At 35.1% G+C, this 13,989-nt stretch overlaps 1 pseudogene; it reads left to right on the top strand.

The window, feature by feature from the left end:
- LOC131513179 (L-gulonolactone oxidase-like) overlaps positions 1–10,813 on the top strand; it is a 45,451-nt pseudogene extending 34,638 nt beyond the window's left edge.
- The last annotated feature ends 3,176 nt before the right edge of the window (positions 10,814–13,989 follow it).

Genomic DNA, 13,989 nt, shown 5'->3' with positions numbered 1-13,989 from the left:
AAGTGTGGTTTTGTTTTTAATTTTCAATTTACTTAGGTTTATTTTTTAGTGTTCATATTCTGTTTTTATTCCCCCAATAATCTGGTTGGCTTTGTTTGTTTGCTTAGAAACATAAAGAAACTTATGAGCTATAGCACCATGGTTCTAAGAGTCCAGAGCCACAAAAAAGGATGTACTCAGAGAAATGTCACTTCTTCCTCATTGCTATTACACCGGTCCTATCTCCATTTTTTTTAACCCCTTCTCATACAATTTCTAATAGAATGTACATATAGAAATCATCTGAAATGACCATCTCTTTAAAGAAAATTTATACTTTTAGTTCTTACTTATATAATATATATTATACATACACCTGCACTTACAGAGAAAGAAAGAGAAAGGTCCTATACATTTATTTCATCTCAAATTCACCACAGTTTGTATTTTTGTGTTTTCTTTTTTTTTTTTAAGATTTATTTATGTAATCTCTATACCTAATGTGGGGCTTGAACCCACAACCCAAGATCAAGAGTCACAAGCTCCACCAGCTGAGCCAGTCAGGCACCACTGTAGTTCTGTGTTTTCAATCAGGCAAGATGATCAGAATAAGTTTATAACAAAAAGTATGAGTCTGTTTTACTCAAATAGTCTAGGGCTTGGTGAAAACAAACCCAAAGTCTTATTATAAGTATGTCCTATATGTTTCATAAGACATATTTATACTTAACAATATTTTGTTGCTTATCTGAAACTTAAATTTAACTAAGTATTCTGCATTTTGTGTGATAGGCCTATCTTAGCAGGATAGAACTAGATCAGTTCATAAGGTGACATTTCATGCACACCTAGAGTACAGAATAAGAATCAAAGGTTCTACACAAACAGGGAGCTGGATCAAATTCTAAAGAATATATATGGAATGCAATGCAGTTTTCTTTTACAGCTATAAACTCATATATATCTTAAAATTTCAATGTGATTTCTGGCAAAGCCTATCATGATCCAAGAAGAATGGGGACGCTTCCTTGAATGGCTCCTATCACTGCTCAGATGCTTTGGAAGACTGGGCTCAAAGATTAGGAACAATTTTGAGAGGCAGTGGGGAAGCTACTTTGGTTGCCTTCAGAATCATGACCCTAATTCTGGATGTTCTTGATTTCCATCATGGGAATCAGGTCTGGAATTAGGGAGAAAGGTATTACTCAGCCATCGAAAAGAATGAAATCTTGTCATTTTCAATGACACGGATGGAACTAGAGTGTAGTATGCTAAGCGAAATGAGTCAGTCACACATGTGGAATTTGAGAAACAAAACAGATGAGCATAGGGGAAGGGAAGCAAAAATAAGATAAGATAAAAAGAGAGAGGGATCCAAACCATAAGAGATTCTTAAATAAAGAGAACAAACTGAGGGTTGCCGGAGAAGAGGTCAGTGGGGGGATGGGCTAAATGGGTGTTGGTCATTAAGGAGGACACTTGTTGGGATGAGCACTGGGTGTTATATGTAATGATGAATCCCTAAATTCTACTCCTGAAACCAATACTACACTATGTACAATATGTTAACTAACTTGAATTTAAATAAAATCTTGAGAGGCACCTGGGTGGCTCGGTCAGTTAAGCATCCAACTCTTGATTTTGGCCTAGGTCATGATCTCGCAGTTCATGAGATCCAGCCCCACATCAGACTCTGGACAGATGCTGTGGAGTCTGCTTGTGATTCTCTTTCCCTCTTTCTCTCTGCTCCTTCCCTGCTCATGAGCTCACTATTTTTCTCCTTATTTTTCAAAAATAAATAAATAAACATTAAAAATAAAGAAATACAATCTTAGAAGAAAGAAAAGAGAAAAAGAAAAGCAGTTTTCTGACTCTAACAAACAAAGGCTTAAGTTGCTGTTTTAGTCCTTTGCCTCTGTAGAGAATGGAGTTCAGGATTTCATAGTGGGGAAAGTTTCAAAGTCAGAAAAACCTTGCTTCTTTGGCTATTTAAACTGATATTTAGGAAAAGAATTCAGAATTCAGGTACATGTTCTTGAAGTTTTTCTTTGACTTTTTCCATTTGGAATTTTTTGATGATTATTTTGGTGTTCCTATCAGAATCATATTCAGAGAAAAATATAGAATTATCTACCACTTGAGAAAGGGAAAAAATAGCTGCAGCCATGGTGTAGGAATAGTGGTATTAGTAAAAGTCACATAATAGCATACATAGTTTTCAGAGGGCAACAAAAGTTGCTATATTTTGTATTCATCCCTCAATTATATTTTGCCACTACAGCTTGTGTTACAGTACAAACGGAAAATTATTACTAAGTGCATGTATTTGTTGTCCTAGTTTATGAAAGATCATCAGTGTTTTCAAATTGTGCATAAGGAAAAGTAAATTATTTAATCAAATTGTGTTGGGAAATAGTGAAAAAAAAAGAACATAATTACGTTTAATGTATTCTCCAAGGTAAAGCATAGTAATTTGTTTCAGTACTTGTAGTACATAGGGGTATTTCTAATATGTTTTCTTCCAGATATTTATCTGCCAATATCCAACTCATTAACACTAGCTATTAATATTTGATTTGTAAGAAAAATATTTAATTTGTAACATAATTTAAACCAGATATTAGCCAGTATTTATACATTTTAAAAAGTATCAGCAGTCCTTGCTGTATGTAAAAGTGCAGTACAATACTCTGCAAGCTTAACTGTGCTAAATGATCTTACTAAAAATGGGGAAAACTATAGTACATAAGCCCATGACCTTTAAAAATAGTAAACTAATAGTAAAAAAAAATAGTAAAAAATAGTAAAACTAATATTTATTTTATATGCTGTAAAACATTAAGAATTAAAGTGTTTTTATTTCTTCATAAAAACACGTCAAGGGGTACCTAAGAGGCTCAGTCTGTTGAGCATCCGACTCTTGATTTCGGCTCAAGTCATGATCACAGAGTCATGGGACCAAGCCTAGCATCAGGATCTGCACTGAATGTGGAGCCTGCTTGAGATTCTCTCTCTCCTTCTCCCTCTGCCCCCACTCACTCTTACAAAAAAATGTCAGGAGTTTGAATAGTGTTTGCCTTCTTTTCATCATGTATCTTACAGTATGGAGCAAGTATCTTTTCTATGACTTGGAAAAGTGTCTTATTCCCTTCTAAGTTTTGATCAGTTTCAAACATTTATCCTTTCTGTTTTCAATGTCATGAAATACCTTCAAAGTTCCTTTAAATGTGAAGTTATTGGCCAGTGTCAGTTCCTTTGAGATATTTTGATTCTTTTTATCACAACCACTTTCTTCATTTGCATTGATGAGTTTGCCTCGCTAGATTCTCTTAAAGGCTCTCAGGCTTTTCTAGAATTTTATTTATACAATATTCTACTTCCAGCATTATCATTTTTTGTTGTTTTGCTGCATTATCTTTGTTGGCCAGTTTCCTCTTTTGATTATCCATCTTGTAAAATGCCATCTGAGTTTATCAGGGAAAACAAAGAGGCAATGTGACTATAGCTTTGCTTTCTGTGTGTGAACTGAATAACACACACACAGTGGCCAATCACTAACAGACTCTGAAAGAAGTGACGTGATTGGTCACTGATTCTGATATGCACCAATTATTTACATAGAGATTTGTGGGCTGAAGAGGTAGGAGCAATGTTGGCACTTTATGTGATGATTCACAGATAATGTACTGTAGTAACTGAAATTTGAATCATATTTTCAAAGGGCCGGGGTTAACTAAAGTGTTGTGAATGAAATTTGTTCTTATCCAAACTGCAAAGTTAGGACTATTTGTATCTACTGCAACCAGAACTAGGCTGGTTGTTAAATTTAGTCAGCAATGAATGCTTCCCTTATTGACTGATCAGGTGGCTCACAGAGGTTAACTTAGAAAGGACTTAGCTTTTGCCATAAGCTTCACAAGAACCCCCCAAAACACACCAATACCCAAGCAAATGCAGAATATAAGTAAAAATAGCATACTTATTGTGAAAACACAACTTTGTATGCTTATTGTATAAACACAACTTTAAGACCAGTGCCCTAGTTGTCCCAACCATATGGACAGACATAATCTTTTCATATACGGAAATTCCACTATATCAGATACTATCAGTGATAAAGCTCAGGATAGAAAACATTACTTTATAGAGACCAGCATTCAGCTGGAACTTTGAGTTCATTACTATCTTAATAATTATTAGCCAAGCAGTGCTTCTACTTTCTCTCCACAAAACTGTTGGTCAATGAGTCTGCCAGCTCATGTCCATTAATATTAACATTATTCATAATTATTGAACTTGGCACAATGTCTAATCCCATCATACCATATTTCACTTTGTTCCTATAGAGATCATACCCATTCCTCCAATTCAGAATTCTTTCTTACCTATCTAAGCACTTATGCTCTGCCACATGGGCTCTATTCTAAAATACGAAGGAATTTGCCAAATATGTGAATATTATGCTGACATTACAGCTACAGTTATGTGCATTTCTTCTATCAATTCATTCTCCTTCTATGGAGAAAATAACAAATGACTTCAAATTGAAAATATTTATAAATATTTATACACAGTATATTTGTATATAAATATGTAATATGTACATTCTGAAAATTTATGAAGGATTTACAAAGCCTGAGAGTCCTTAACCAAAAAAAAAAAAAAAAAAAACCACAATTTTTAATGGAAGAGAGATAAAAGACATCTTTTTCCCAAACTACGGATCCTTTAATTTTTTTTCTATAAAAACAAGAAAATACGTGTTTGTTTTAAGGCAGATACTAAAACTTTGTGGTTATGATCTACAGGAAAAGAAAGCCCTGAAAAACTTATTCTCAGTAATCAGGAGCTAATGTTAAATTCTTTTATCTGACATTACCAGAGTTCAAAGATTGTTGTAAATGTCAGTAATCAAATCTACAAAGGATGTCTCTGAGGATAGGATTAGGAAGCAAACACATCCTGAAGTCAACTGTTAACCTCAAATTATCTTTCTATACTCCAGCAAAACATCAAGGAGATTAGAATCAAGGAAAAACCACACTAATTGATACTTACTAATAAAGGTCAGCCACAAGAAGTAATTAGACCTCTATGAAAACCCAGAAGACCTAATCCTCTGCCTGTGTTGCAGTCTTCAACTGGAAGCCCTTAGAAGACACTGCCTCACTATGAGTGAGGAGCATCCATAGGCTGTTATAACATGAAAGTGTTGAAGATTAGCAAAGATAAGCATTAGGATATGAAATTGGGAGAAAAGCAAATAGGACATAAGAGAAAAGAATCACCAAGTGCACCAGAGTATCACTTTCAAACTAAGATCAAGTGAGGAGTTATATGTTGATGTCACAGCTAAGATGGGAACAGACAAAATTGTAGAACCAAATGATGCATTTGGAGTGAAGAATTCTCAGTTAATATGTTGGACCATGTAATCATGGGATATGTAAGGAAACCATCTGACCAAAGGTTGGATATTAGGCAATAAGACTGAGCTACTGTTACATGTTCCCACATGTCTCTTCTAAAGACCTAGGATTCATACTCCTTACCTTTTTTTCTTTACCCTCAAATTAAAAGCATGCTATAAAATACAGCATATAAAATAAAAGCATGGTTTGATTACCAGCTGCTTTGGAAACACTCTGACTTTGGGCAGTGCAATATTTGATTTCCAAAGACAATATCTCCATGAGTTCAGAGGCACAGCAGTGGACATTTGGACTTGAAAATCATTCAGTTTTCTAACATTCTGGGGCATTTGTAGTTTAATGAGGCCTAAATAGTTTACTCTACTTGTCTACAGTGAAGTTTTGACCTCACTCAAGTAATATAGATCATTATTCTTCCTTCACTTCTTTATTCAAAGACTATTAATGGCCTACAGTGTGGCAAGAGCTTTATTTTCTATTTATTAGGAATACAAATATATATGAGAAAGATTTCCTACTTTTAAGAGTTTAAATCCCAAGGAGTCTTAAAAGATGGGGGGAGACAGAAGCAGAAGATTCTAAGAACAACTTCTGAGTACATTAAGATATGGACTCAAACACTTGTTGTCTTTCTAGAGATGTAATTGCAGTAGAACTCAGTATATATCCTTAGCCTCATGCAGGCAAAAGCTTTTTGCAAATCATGTCAATCAGCACATGACATTATTAGATATGGGGCTAAAAGAAGATAGTGTTTGGAATAATGTAGATTGTACAAAGTTGTCTGGGGTAGATATTGATCCTCATAATTGCACTATACAGTAATGATATTATATAACATCAGCGTTGGCATCCATCATTCTATTTATATTTATTTTTTGCAGTTTATTATGTACACATTTATGTGATTATATTTATATGTATTAAATTTTATTATGTATTTTATTCATTTGATATTTATTTATTGTCTGTTTTGTGGCTGTATGTCAATGTCGTATATAAGGCAGGCATTTTTTCAGTTTTAGTCTTTGCTATATTGCTAATGCTTGCAACATAATAGATGCACAATAAATATTCATTGACTATTGTTTCATGTAACAGCAGGAGTAGGGCTCCATTATCAGATTTTTCTTACCCCCTACCTGTCAATGCTATATACGGAGAAATGCATCTTTGAAGGGTAAAACCAGAAGTAGTGTCTGTGATTTGACATCACTTATTTTGTTAGCTCATGGAAAATTATCATGTCTCTGGTAGCCATATGGGCTATAAGCATGAAGGAAAGTACATTATTTTGTGGAGAGGTTAAAATTGTACTGTGCTATTATCGCTTGATAATGCAGTGACACTTTACAAAAAAAAAATTTTTTGCAATGAGAGACGTGCAAAAAATTGACATGCATTAAGTAACACTGAAATACATAGACAAAAGCTATCCACACAACTATCAATCTTCTGATTACATCAAAGATAATGTCAATGTGCTGTTATTATGTTTTTTATACCTCATTTATACTTGCTAATCTCCTTTTATGGAAGAGAAAGCAGGCTTTGCTATTACAGCCTTTGTTAGGCAACAATATTTGACTGGAATTTTAAAATCTTGTTTGCTTAGAATTTATTTTGCATAGTTATCTTCTATTATAGTAAGTGATAATGTTTCTAAAAATAATGACACAAAATTTTTAAAAATACTTATCTATGTTTTAAAAAGTTAGTTGATTTAGTGAAAACTAAACACTCTGACAGGAAATACTTGGACAGTGTTAAAGTTGTAAAGATGATATAAAAAAAGACTTAAATTTAGAAAACACCAGTTAAAATCCAGGGAGGTAAAACTGGTTCATTATTTGTCTTGAAGCATAATGGAGATATCAAGACCAGAGCTTAGTCCGACCTTAGGATCAAGGTCTTCATGATGTTGTATAAAGACCACAAAGAGATTGTCCTAAAAGGAATTTCTAATTCTCCTTCCTCAATCTCTACAGTTCACACTGCTTGTTCAAATAACAAATTTATTGTCTTCACCTTTCTTAAGATTTTCTGATCTTGATTTCCTGCCCAGTCTGACCTGTGGCCATTGTGCTTGTCAATTGGTTTTCATCTTTCAATTCTGACTCTGAGACCAATACCCTCTAAATTGCTCCTGCACTCCAGCTTTGACATAATTTTTCTACATCTTTGAAATATCTTAGATTATTTTTTCCCAAGGCTAATACAAGCCCTGTGTTTTCAACCACCCTACATTCTCCCTAGGTGGAGCTCTTCACTCTACGTTTATAAAGGTGCAACCCAAGTGGACAATTCTAACTATTGTGCTGTATCACTCTACTCAGAAATGGATTTACCCTGACAGTAACGAAATATAAATATCACCAGTAAAGACAACATTCAAAACCATGTAACTAATTATTTTCCGTGATCTTGTGTTCTTTTCTAATGAGAGAAAGCAACATCATATAAGCTTCATACCACATAAGCTTGACAGCAGCTTCAAATATAACAGTAAGAATGATTTAGGCATTTCTGAAACTAATGTATAATGATATGTCAACTATACTTCAAATAAGTAAATAAGCAAATAAATACGGATTTAGAAAGGATGTTTCAGGCATATTAGAAAATAATAAAACATATAAGAAATGATGGGAAACAATTACAGTTTGGACACTGAGGACTGAAACTATCCTCTCTCACAACATATTTTTTATAATAACATGATTTTATTATTCTGTTACCTTCATTAGCATAACTTTACTATTCCATAAGACTCTTTCTTATACAGGAAGATATATTTATTGTTTACAGGAGGAATTTCATGAAAGACTCATAAATTCTTCAATATAATCATCAACAGTTTACATTGTTACGACTCTGAACATTTAGCTCTCAAATCCTTGCTTTGCTATTTCTACCAATCCTAGACAGATATACCCTGATTCTTACCTAACCCTAATCAATCCTCCTCACTCTCCACATGGAAATACCACCTTAAATCAAACTGCAAATACTCAATAAAATTGAATCTTGTCTACCCTCCATGGGGCATTCACAAAGTTCTGTTGAGATGGTTTTCTCCCTTACCATGGTAAGCAATGAACTCAAATCTGTCTTATGAAGAGATTGTGTTGGTGATATTTGGGGAGCCAGCATACAACAGCTTATAAGCCCTTTTATGTATTCACATACCTGCAAAGAATCATTTTAGTTGTAAACTTCTATAAATTATGACTACACAAATGATTAAGAGGATATAATTTGCATATATATGTATATATATATATATATATATATATATATATATATATATATACACATATACACACATACAGATGACTCCAATCTGGCAGCATCAATGGTTACTTTCATTAATTTTTTCCTCACCCTTTGGAAGATAGAAATCAGAATTTTAAAATTTAAGCACTGAATGTGAATTTTCTACAATTTTTAAAATTTCTTCTGAAAATAAATGGTCTTATGAAAGTAACATTTGGTTATTTTTATGGGAAATTTTGGAATTGATTAAATGTAATTATATGTACTATTTCTTTTTCTTTCAGAGTCTTAACCCACTGAATTTTAATTCCAGAGATAGGGGAAACAGAAGGTCAATTAAAGAATGCTCTGGTCCCCGTTTTCAACTTATTCAATCTAGTTTCTTAATATTTGTGATTCCTTCTCCTTATTTTCCTGATAAAATGCAATGCTAGTTGCAATGGCAATGGCTCAAATCTGCATAGAAGGGAAAGACAGCATGATGACACTACAAAAATAACCATCAATTATTTGGAAATACTTCACTCATCTTTACTGCCACAGAGACAGAACAAAAACCTTCCACCCCTTTTCCATTCTGCATCCACAATATCCTGCTTCTTCTTTTTCCATTCCTGTTGGTGCTGTTCATTTAAACCAATTGCATTTTCGCAACCAGGTGTGTGATCATTATGTGGGGAGGTAAGAAAGAGAATGCATGAAAATCGAGGACGCTGCATTTAAATAGGGACTCTGCATTCCGCTGTGATGCCTGCAATAGTAATAAGCCTAGTAATAGTTCATATTTGTGGTATTTGCTTTCAAGATTGGACATAATAATATATTACTGGAGAGGTAGGAAGAAAATACAGAAAAAGGGTAAGGACCAATTTGTTGGGGGAAAATGAGGAATGTGAAGAACCTCAGGTTAGGTCAATAAATAGGCCCTGAATCTGCTATCAAGCTCTTTATGAGTTAATCACTTAACTTTGACCTTTCCCAAAAAGAGAAATGTGATCTTTGTTTAAAGAAATGTGGAGGTCAGCTGCCAGGCCTCCCAGCTGACCTGCACCCACAGATAGGCAAACATAGCCTAGCCTTGTCCAACTTGAGAGCCCTGTCAGACATAACGGTATGGATCATCATTGGGTCCGGAACACACAATACAGGATCCAACATGGCATCCCAGCCACTCAGGTGGTGGCACTGACCCTGCTAATGGTCCATGGGACCATTCTTGAGTGTTCCGAGTCCAGCAATGCAGAAATGTTCCAGGGTGTGCAGGTGCACCCGGGCTCCCTTGGAGTCATCCTCACCTTCACCCCAGTCCCAGTTGCAGGAGATCTCATTCGCCTCAACCCTGAAAGAGGTTCTTGACAACCTAGACAGTCACCTGAAGAAATCTGAATACTTTTGCTTTCCTCTGGTTCCCACACCGTGAGAAGATCAGTGTCATCCACCAGGACCACACCAATAAGCCTCCTTCCTCTTCAGCCAACTGGTTTTGGAACTATGTTATCAGATTCTCTTTACTAGAGTTCTTGCTCTGGATCAGTTCCTTCCTGCAGGGTCTTGTGGGATGGATAAATCACCCCTTTTGGCTCCTGTTCACGTGGAAGAAGGAGAGAAGCAACCTTGGCCATAAGATCTTCACCTACAAGTGCCTTTTAAAGCAGCATGTCCACAATAGGGTCATCCCCAGAGAGAAGACCAAAGAGGCCTTGCTAGAACTGAAGGTCATTGTGGGAGCCCACCCCAAGATGGTGGCCTACTGCCCTGTGGAGGTGTACTTCATCCAGGGGATGACATCCTGTTGAGTTCTTGCTTCCAGAGGCATAGCTGCTACACGAATATCATTATGTACGAGTTATATGCAAGGATGTGCCATGGCTGGACTACTGACTGGCTTAGGAGACCATCATGAAGACAGTCCCCCCTCGGTCAAGGCCCACAGCTGTATGTTGAAGGACTTTTGAGAAAATCTATCTAGCCTTTTCAAAGTTCTGTGTCATTTGAGAAAAGCTAAACCCCACTAGGATATTTCTGAATGCATATCTGGAGAAAGTATTGTACTGAAGCAGAAACAGGAAATAAATTGAGCCTACCCCATCACCCAGGGCCACCTCCGGTTAAGTTGAAGGCTCAGTGTCCCACTGGCCTGATGGGGATCATACCGCTTTCTGCTGGCCCTCTGCTACAGCACCCACAGTGATGAGCCTAGATTGGGCAGGATTCCCCACTGTCCTACTTCCTTTGTCATCACAAAAACCCCATGCAAGGAAGAGCACTGCCTTTTGCTAATATTATATAGCAAAAAGATTCTGTGAAACACCACATGTATACATGTGATATAAATATAAAACATATAATAAATATATATATTTATATATATTATATATATATATTTATATATATAACATATTTCTGCTATATGTTAATATTTTTATACAGTTTGAATTATTTTTACATCTGTTTCTACCACCTATTTTAGTAGTCTGTTTGGATTATAAGTTCTAAGAGGTCAGAATCTTTGAGTTCTCCAAGTCAATTCAATGCATAACTAGAATTTTGAAAATCTGTGACAATTGCATGAGCTAAGATACTCATTTTCTATTACAGATACCCCACAATTTGCTCTTATAGAAGGCTGTGTCACCCAGATGCATATATTTGCATTTGTTTACTAATGCTTTATGTGTGCTTCACTCTGAGTAATTTGAGATTCCAAAATTACTTCTTTACTTCTTATTACTGCTAAAAGTAAAAGAAATTTATTAGCTTGATTGCCAGTCCAACATAAGATAAAAAAGTGGTTTGTTTTTGTTTTTGTTTTTAGAATAAGTTAGTTTCTTTTTGGAGTGATCTGTAAGTCATATTCCAAATGTTTAAAACTATCCCCCCAGCACACAGGGTCTCATTGCATGACACTATTATCCTGCTCTTTATCCCATTAAGGAAAAAATGGTTAAATACTTCAGGGGTTACAAAAACAACAAAATAAGCCTTGTCAGATGTCTTAACAGAAGGTAAAAGTCAGGAAATAATTGTTTCTTAAGTACGTTTCCCTCATAGTCTTTATAGGTCTCCCAGAATTGTGTAATATTAATATTTTACCTCTTCACAAAAGTTGAGGGGCAAATGATTTCACCATTGCTTTTCTCCTTGCTTCCAAACATTTGAAAGAGGAAATATGACTCATTTTGAAAGTCTTTTGGACAGTAGCCTTGCTATTTTCAAAGAAAATATTAGAGCCACCAAACCTAAGACTATGGATTTGGGTTTCAACTTAAAATTAGAGAACCATTCATTTCTTGATTCTACTCTAGCAGAATATATCAGATCATAGATATCAGATCATAGAAGGCTGTGCAGCAATGCTGAAAGAAGGAAAAATGCTATACTTTCAAGTCTGCAAAGACCAACAAAAAGTAAGGCTATATATATTCACTGATATGTAAAGTTATTTCTGCTGAAACAAGGTCCTTTCCACTAAAAAATCACAATTCTCTCTTTTGACAGGTTTGGAATTGTTACTTTGCTTTCAGGAAATCATGAAAGGGAAAAAATTAGTCCCCATGTTCTGGAGCAGAGGCACCAAGTCAAATAAAAGAACCTCTCTAAGGATCACACAAATGTTTTCATTTACATAAATCAATATCATTCTATCAATGTCTCATTTGGAAAGGATCAACTGTAAAAGAACTCTTTTGCTAATGTCAAAGGAGTCACTTAGGACAAAATTTTTTACCATGGATCTCTGTCAAACGTCAACATCATGAAAAAAGGGAAGGAATCCTGACATGCTTATTTGTCCAGCCACAACCCACAGGAAATTAGTTCACACCTTGGGGAGAAGCCCAAGTTGTTAGTCCACCACTGGTACATAGAGCACCCTGGAATGATTTCAACACCTCCCACTTGGGTCAAATGAATGTTCCTCAGATAGACATGACTTTGCAAACAGTGGGATACAGGTCAGCCTTTGCTAGTTCTCTGAGCCAGGTTCCTTTGTGCTATTAACAAACTGTACAACCATATGGGATAGCCTTGGGCCCAAAAAGCAGCAGCTTTGCATCTTCTACGTTGATGGAACTATTGCTTAAGTGTTTGATCTGAGCCCATTGTATCACAGAATTGTGTTAATTAGATACAGAATAAATGGACTATATTCCTATATAGACCAAGCTTTAAGTATCATGGTAACTTTTACTTAGGCCCCTCTCTTTATAAAGAATTTCATCAATATAATTCTAGATGTAAGTCATTACTATAATACTTATCTCTTATTAAAAATTATGCTGGGGGATGGGCTAAATGGGTAAGGGACATTAAGGAATCTAGTCCTGAAATCATTGTTTCACTATATGCTAACTAATTTGGATGTAAATTTTAAAAAATAAAAAATAAAATTAAAAAAAAAATTATGTGAATACCTGCTCATGATTTAATATTGACTCATAAGATTAATATGAACCCTACAATAGTACTATTACTTAAGACAAAAACCGAAAGGGTGTGCCAAAATAGAAAATATAATAAAATAGTAAATGATGTCAACCAGTTATGCTCACTTATAAAATTATATTGTTCTACATTTTAATATAATAAACTGTCATTTTTTCTTATCCTAACTTCCAGATAAGAGATTCATTCAGTGTCAGACCTCATGATGATAACCAGCTGCTGTGTGCCACCAACACAAATGGTATTTAGTATTTAGTATCAAGAAGACAATTCTAGACCTACATAATGTGGTGTCATTCAGAGCATAATGTCAGCTACCTGAATTATTTGGGTGGCGAAATTCTCCTTTCTGACATATCTGTAAGGGACATCTGTCACTTGTGTTGCAATTCAATCAAACAAGCTGATGTTTTGAAAAGATCAGAAAACTGTATATTTATTTGTCCATGTTATGCCTTTCTATTTTATGGCAGCCAGAACATGACTAGGCCCTCAGATAAACCTCTCAGGAATTTATATATTGAAGAAATAATGCATAACACAAAAATAATAGTCAAAGAATGACTCAGTATGGTGACTGTGGCAAAAGTAGGGCCAGCATGGAGTTGAGAGTTTGACCATATTGACTGCCCACCCAGTCAAGCATCCAAAAAACTATTATTTGGCTGTCTGTGCAAACTAGATTCTCAGATCCTAGTGGTTTTCTGAGCCTAATCCTCTTGCCTTTCCATTGATTCCTAGAGCTATTTGATATCCCTTCAATAAATTCATTTTTTGCTGAATTCAAACAGAATTTGTCTCTATTGTTCTCAACCAAGAATTCTGAATGATACAGGCACATAGAAGGAATTATATCAGT

The sequence above is a fragment of the Neofelis nebulosa genome, chromosome 5 (assembly GCF_028018385.1).
Source record: "Neofelis nebulosa isolate mNeoNeb1 chromosome 5, mNeoNeb1.pri, whole genome shotgun sequence".
In the NCBI taxonomy this organism is placed as follows: Eukaryota; Metazoa; Chordata; class Mammalia; order Carnivora; family Felidae; genus Neofelis; species Neofelis nebulosa.
The sequence above is the reverse complement of the archived record's forward strand: the minus strand, read 5'-3'. Positions and strand labels throughout refer to the sequence as shown.